This window comes from Rhodnius prolixus, unplaced genomic scaffold, assembly GCF_049639745.1.
Source record: "Rhodnius prolixus isolate KJV_2025 unplaced genomic scaffold, Rpr scaffold_38, whole genome shotgun sequence".
In the NCBI taxonomy this organism is placed as follows: domain Eukaryota; kingdom Metazoa; phylum Arthropoda; class Insecta; order Hemiptera; family Reduviidae; genus Rhodnius; species Rhodnius prolixus.
Window position 1 is genome coordinate 40,631 of NW_027411598.1, and position 7,961 is coordinate 48,591.

Sequence of the window (7,961 nt, forward strand, 5' to 3'; positions counted from 1 at the left end):
CAAAGCTACACTGTTTGCTCATCACTTGACAAATGTCTTTACACCTCATCCTGATATGACGGACGACATACACATGGATGAAATACAAACAGACCTGGACGTTCCACTTCCTCTCGCACTACCACCAAAAGCCTTTACTCCTTCTGACGTTAAATACACTATCAAGAATCTTCCATCTAGAAAGTCTCCAGGATATGACCTCATCACCTCTGAAATTCTCCGCCACCTACCTAAAAAAGCTATCATCTTCCTCACCTACATTTACAACTCTGTCCTTCGTACTACATACTTTCCGCTATCCTGGAAGTATTCAGTGGTGCGAATGATTCCAAAACCTGGAAAACCAGCTCACCTACCCTCATCCTACAGACCTATCAGCCTACTGCCGACTCTAGGAAAAGTTCTTGAAAAACTGTTACTTAAGCGTATTAACCCCATATTGTCGGAGTTTGGTGTTATACCAGACCACCAATTTGGTTTCAGGCGTCATCATAGTACTGTTCAACAATGTCACCGGGTTGTTGATGTTATTGCTTCAGCACTGGAGAGAAAACAGTATTGCTCAGGGGCATTCTTAGACGTAAGCCAGGCTTTCGACCGTGTTTGGCATCCTGGATTACTGTTCAAACTAAAAAAGCATCTTCCCTCAACATACTACCTCATTTTGCGCTCCTATCTTTCAGATAGGTTCTTTCAAGTCAGTACTGGCTCAGCAATCTCTTCTTTCTCCACAGTGAGGGCGGGAGTGCCGCAGGGGAGTATACTTGGCCCCGTTCTCTACACAGTATACACATCTGACATACCTGTACAACCCTCTACACTACTCTGTACATATGCAGACGACACAGCCATACTAGCCACAAGTACACATCCTACACCATAATACTTAATAAATTTCTACACTACATTTAAAATAAGAAATCCACATATTTTCTAAAAAGCGGCACATGTTTCAAAATCGGCGGGACTGTCCCGCCAAAATCAGGACGTGTGCTCACTTTACTCTATTACTCACAAATCTGGGCTCACAGTTATCTCCACTTGCTTCAAACTGTACAATTACAATCTCTAGACCTTCCAAAAACTACTCCCAATTCCTTACTTCCATTACAATTTCCATTTTCGCCCATTATAATTTCCCTTTAAAAGTCAATTTATAATTTCTTCATTAAAATACTCACAATGAATAGTACATGTCTGCCTTATGTTTCTTATAATATTTTATATTCAATAAATCCTCACAAAAGAAATAATAATAAAACTTGCATATCTTTCATTCAGAGCACAATGTCATCTATTGCAGCACTGCACCTTTTACTTACCCACTATCCTTTCATTTTAACAAAAGAAAAGAAAAACATCATCACCAAACTCATAAATAACTTCCTATCAGAGGTTTTCAATAGCAGATATAATCTATTTTACACACATGTCTCTAATTTAGCTATCAATCAAATGTATTTCCATTTAGGTTGCAATCTTATAAAACTCACCTTCATTACTCAAATACGTCTTTGCACAATAAAATGCACAAAACTTTATTTTAACCGATCCACATATACATTTTACTGTAATGATATTTCCTTAATTTCCTCCTCTTCTTGTTAACATTCAATCATGTTTTTTCTTTTCCAATCTAAAACTCTCCATCACCTTACATCTTACTTCCTTTCCAATTTTTTACAAACACCTTTTCATCCTCCTTTATTTCTAATTCTCTTTGAAAAATTAAAAACTATAAAATCTAAACATCAGGTAAATGCCATATACAATTATTGTAAACAGTCTCTTAGAATTACAAGTTTTCTTTTCGGAGAATACTTTCTTTTAGTTTATCTTCATTTCTCTCCTCATAACTTTTTATCTTATTTTCAACTTTATATTTTATTTCCAACCATGTCCCTTTTACTTATCCTATTTCAACTTATAATTATTATTATTTATTTTATTTCATTTTTTTAACAACTTTTATTACTCTTATTTTATTTTACTTATGTACTTTTATGCTTCACTCACTTCCTCAAAAGCGTATGTAACCTTAATAGCAACAAATTAATAAATCAGAAGTCATTTCAACTTTCATTTACATCTCTTTTCCTCCTCTATCAAATAAACTTGTGTATATCAAATTCTATTCAATTCTATTTTTCATTCTTAACAATAAATCAAGTGATAATCAACACTAGCGCCACCAGCAGGACAGTAGTTGCTGGAGTCAGTGTCTTCACGTTATTTCCAAAGAAAACATCTCTTTTCAAGTGTCGCTACCTACCATTTCCGCTAAGCCAAAATCACTACTATTCCAATACTTACCTATCTCCTTAATACAAAAAACACTTCTTTTCCCCATTAAATAAATATTAATCATAAAATTCAACAAAATCAAACTCCAACAAAACTACCTTGAATACCTATGCTAGTATGCTGCTCTGTCTGCCTTATTCTCCATTTCTCTTCCTTTCTTTAAATCTATTATATTTTATTTTATTTTATTTCCATTTTCCCAAAATTTCATTACAAGTACCCTTTAATTTACACATAACCTTTACCTATGCATTTCTTCATTTTTTTAATCAATCAATTTTCAAACTTATACTGCTCTTACATAAAAACCATTATTTCATTTATCTCAACCTTCCAGGAAATCCTCCTAGCCAACCACACAGCTAGTCTCCCTACCTCACTCTCAATGTACTGGCTGGCTGGTGTGCATCGCTTTACAACTAGCTACCTACATATATGCCTGCCCGCGCCGGCTAACTGCCTGTTCTGCCTACTTCACTGCTCTCACTGCCTCACACGCTTCTTCGCTGCTCCGCCAATACATCTCCCCACACATTCCCATATTTCTGTCCGTCTCTCTCTACGCCTGCCTCCCTTCATTCATTGCCTTCCCTTCTACATACCTATACCAAGAGACCCATCACTAACAATACCCATGTAAATGCTACAGTCCTCTAAATAAATTAACCCTATTCCTTCCACTAAAGAAAACTTTTAACATATAAAACTCTTATCTCTCTTAACTAACCCAAACAAAATTCTAAAACATTATTTGCCACCTAACTTCCAAAACCTTTTATTACTTCTGAAGAATTTTCAAATAGGGGGAGGGGGCAATAGTACAGAAAATAAAAGGAACGACGACTTCAATATAACTTGGTCAGGGAAGGATCGAGGGTGGGGGACGCCACCGACACTTGAAATACCTCTATCAATGAAAAGCCTAATTGTAGTTTATTTTTTAATTACAGATCAATTAATAGTCCATTCAATAAAGTAAACAATAAAAATAAATGATTAATAATGCATACAAGGAGATTGACAATAGTAGGTTCAGGCAATTGCTACTGAATATATACATATATGTGCTGAATTATAGTAACAAGGCTTTTAACAATACGTGTTTAATAATAAACAAAGGATATTCACAATTATGTCCAAGACAAATGAAACGCAATAAATGACTAATTACTAAGAGGGACAGGGCTATTAACAATATATATATATATATATATAAATGAATAATAATATAGACAAACCGTTTACAATAATATGTCCGAGACAAATAATATGCGATATATATCTAAATAAAAATAGGGACAGGGCTATTAACAATATATATATAAATGAATAATAATATAGACAAACTGTTCACAATAATGTGTCCAAGACAAATAATATGCAATATATATCTAAATAAAAATAGGGACAGGGCTATTAACAATATATATATAACTGAATAATAATACAGACAAACTGTTCACAATACTATGTCCAAGACAAATAAGACGCAGTTCCTGAACAATACTGGAACTGGAGTAGAGGATACAATTCTGGACAATTTAAAACGTGTAAGCAGTGCTCAAGGCAATTATAATGACCATGCAAGGTCTCAAAGCATAAATCGAGGAACAAAACCATGAGAACCCCAGACGGGGGTGTCAGACAATTCTGATTAATAATGATAAGTATAAAACTTACAAATGTTAATTTCCTCAAAAGTACAATGGCTTTTTGAATTATGTACAACCATCCAATGCCCGCTGACAATGTTCTTAATACAGTCAAAAAAGGTTTTGCGTATCTAACCGACGCCACAATATGGCCGGAGGCACAATCACAATTCTTACGTTTTGCCAGAGAAGCTAAGGCTGGAAACATAGTGGAGCGGCGAGCAAAGCGGCGATGATAGCGAAGAGCGAAGCGGCGAAATCAAACACAAGTTAACATATGGGACCGCGCATAGTGGCGAGCAAAGCGAAGATAGAGCAACTCTATCTATTTCTAGTTTTTGTTTTTGCCGCTTCGCTCTTCGCTATCATCGCCGCTTTGCTCGCCGCTCCACTATGTTTCCAGCCTAACACGCCTTTTTTTCCTTATTCACAGTCAAGGGGGAACTCTACAGCACCGGCCACCCACCCCACTCTCTCCAGAACACCAATGCTACCAACTGAGGACCGGTACTGACAAAAAAAAACCGACCCAGGGGGGCCTCAACCTTGCGGGGACCAAACAACTTCCTTCATTTCCCAACCACACACAGCCAGACTTCCTCTTATTTCTTTCTACACCTAAACTTTCTTATAAACAATGTCATTATTTTTACACAATCAAAAAATTACAATTTTCCTTTACTATATTCATTTAACTCTTCAAAAATTTACATACTATCATCCATAAAACTATACATTTCTTTTTTTATATCAATCAAATAACAAACATATGTATATGTATGTACATTAAAATTATTATGAAAACATATAATCCTTAACAAAGTACTTTACAAGTATCAATCCTTTCTCAATATTCATAATCAATACAAACAACTAATCATAACAGTATTTACCATTCTATTCTTTAAACACTAATATTAATAAAAATACCAACTTTCACTACATAAAAAACATTAAACAACCAAAACACACTCACCCATACCTTCCATCTGGTTACAATTTCACCAAACGCGCGCTATAATAACGCATAAAATAAACTACTCCAACCAACAAACAAACTTCCTTTCGTCAAATTATACTACACACATTAATCAACACCCAAATTCATTATTTTCAAACAATATTTCAATCAAAGTTCACACACTACACAACCACTTCTAATTCCCTCACAAAACATACATACTTTTACTACTCAATGCACTCACTAAACACATATTACCTACAAATACATTCTACTTTAATTCTTTATTCCTTCTTTCTTTCTTCATCATATTTCATCAATGTACAATCAGTTTTATTCATTCATACAAATTCTTAACTATAAATCACCAATTTCTATACAGTGTCCAACAAAAGTCTACATACCCCACAATATTTCCGGAATTTTCAAAATAAAAAATTATTACAGTAAAAATGTTATTTAAACATTTCTAACTATTCTTACTAATTATTAAAACTGTCCGGTAGGACAGTTGTATAAGGGTTGATCATCAAAAACTGCACGAAAAAGTGTAACGTTGAAAAGCACCCAACTTTGACAATTTTTTTCTCTTTTTCTATAAAAGATAAAATTCCCAAATTTTCTTTAAATTATAGGGCAAGTCCTCCTTTATAACTGTAATTTTTTTGTCAAGACCCAGATTTAATATATTAAGGGAAAAAAGTTACTGAAAATGAGCAAAAACGGCATTTTCAAAAATTGGTCTTGTTCTTGTTGTTGTTCTTCTTGTTGTTACCTTTTTTGTAAACAACGTAGCGCCTAAACGCGTGAACCGATTTTCATGAATAAGGTGTCATTCGTTTCGGAATTTTATGTAGATGTGCCTTTTGGGGGTCTCGACGCTGTACATCAAATGGGGGAGGAGTTAGCCCCATATATGTGAGGCCCCTTCTCAAAATTATTATTACTAATAACTCTGAAAATGTTAACCCGATTTTAATAAAATTTGGCAGGATGAAAGGTTTAGGGCACTCCTACGTAACATTTAAACGACGTTCTGCTCTTACCCTTATTAGGGGGAAGTATGGTAATCGTTTCAAATTATCGAAACGTGAACCGATTTTCATGAATAAAGTGTCATTCGAATCGAAATTTTGTACAGATTTGCACTTTAAAAGTCTCGTCGCTATGACTCATAAGGAGGGGAGTTTGCCCCACCCAAGTAAGGCCTTTTCTAATACTATTATTACCAATATTTCTATTACGCTTAGTTCGATTTGGATAAAATTTACCACGAAGAAGTGGTTAAAGCTCCTCTACGTGGCTGTGAAGTGCCACCATGCTCTTACACCTACTAAGAGGAAGTACTGCAATCGTTAAAATTATCAATGAGTGAACCTATTTACATCAATGAATTCGATTCAAAATATTTGCCTTTTAGGGAGAAGTACTGTAATCGCAGTTTATTTTTCTTACTCCTCTTAAAAGGAAGTACTGAAATCGCTTTTTAATTTTGCTATTTACGTACAAATACCTTCCTATTTTATTCAAAACGCTTTCTCTAAAAAATTGTTATTGAGGATGGTTTGGGGGACCGCAACTATAATCATTCTTTAAAAAGATCGCTCCAGTGGTAGTTACGGTTCGGACTTAACACCTTTTTAGGTTATAATGGTAGAATTTATTATTCCAAATTTTAATAAAATCTGTAAAGCAGATATGTAACTTTGCAAAACAGACAAAAAGGAAAATCTATCCAAAAAGTCCAAAAATCTCCTTAACAAAAACTTACAGTTTAAAATGTTAAGTATAAGGGTTGATTAAACGCCAAAAGGTACACAAATCAGCAAGTACCCAACATTTCATTAATACTTCATTAATATTTAAGTAATTTTACTGCATTAAATTTCATTTATTTTTTTGAATTTATTAGAGGTCACAGACCCTTATGCTGGCCAGTTCATTCATAATTTTTTTTTTTTATTGATTTAAATCGCGTCAACATCTGAGGTTATTGGCGCCCGGAGTTTTTTTCAGTGCACTGCCGGCCTCCAGACAGTGTTCTCTCGTTACAGACAACACTGTCCATCACCGGCCAGTGAGCTGTAAGAAGCTCTTAGGAAGAGAAAATCTAAGGGTCAGCAGCTGGATTCGAACCCGGAACCTCCACGTGGGAATCCAATACGCTAACCGCATAGCTAATCCCTTCCCTTAGTTCATTCATAATATTTTATTTTTTGTTATAATTATGATAAAATGTATATTATGTCTTCGTAATTAAATAGGTACTTTATTACAGCTTTATTCCAAATTATTCTTCTGATTTATCTTTATTAGGCCCTTTATTCTGAGTAGTCACATATACATGCATGTTAAAATAGAAAAAGACAAAGTTAGAGTCGGCTACTGTTTAAATTTGAATCACGGATTTAAAACAATATTTCAGTCTAGAATTCTTCTTACCGAAGTATTTGTGAGTACAAATAACGCATAGGTAATATCCAGTAAATTATTCAACAATAATTATTCATTTCTCAATTGTAATTTAATGTAGTCCCTCTAATTTTACTTATAGTAGGTAAAATACTGGTATAATTAGCTGTCATAAAAATATGCATATCTTATATTCCAAATATATAACACTGCGGTAAGAATACCTAGATTGAGAATTGAAGAAAACTATATTATTTGCGATAAAGCCAGATTAATTATTACCTATTATTAAAAACGCTTGACTACTAAATAAAGTAACAATTGCTTTAATCGAATTACGAACTTAAACCGAAGATTTTTATTTAAAAATAAAAATAAATAAATAAAATAAACAAAATCATTGATGAATGTTGGTGCAAGCATTTTTGAAAAAAGTTTTTGAATTTTTTACCTCATATTTTTTTTTATAAAGTTTTTTTTTTAACCTGTGATTAATAGTTTGTTGATTAGATATTACAGTCAATCTAAGAAATAGTGTTCTATTTGAACAAATATTTTGTAGACGAAAATGGCCAGCATAAGGGTCTGTGACCTCTAATAAATTCAAAAAAATAAATGAAATTTAATGCAGT

General features: G+C 33.7%; 1 long non-coding RNA gene across 1 annotated transcript; it reads right to left on the bottom strand.

The window, feature by feature from the left end:
• Positions 1-3,218: 3,218 nt before the first annotated feature.
• On the bottom strand, positions 3,219-7,180 carry LOC141452083 (uncharacterized). Its single transcript, XR_012457214.1, has 2 exons — positions 4,361-7,180; positions 3,219-4,148 (listed from the first exon to the last, which is right to left on the bottom strand). It is a non-coding gene; the product is annotated as an uncharacterized lncRNA (long non-coding RNA).
• Positions 7,181-7,961: the final 781 nt, after the last annotated feature.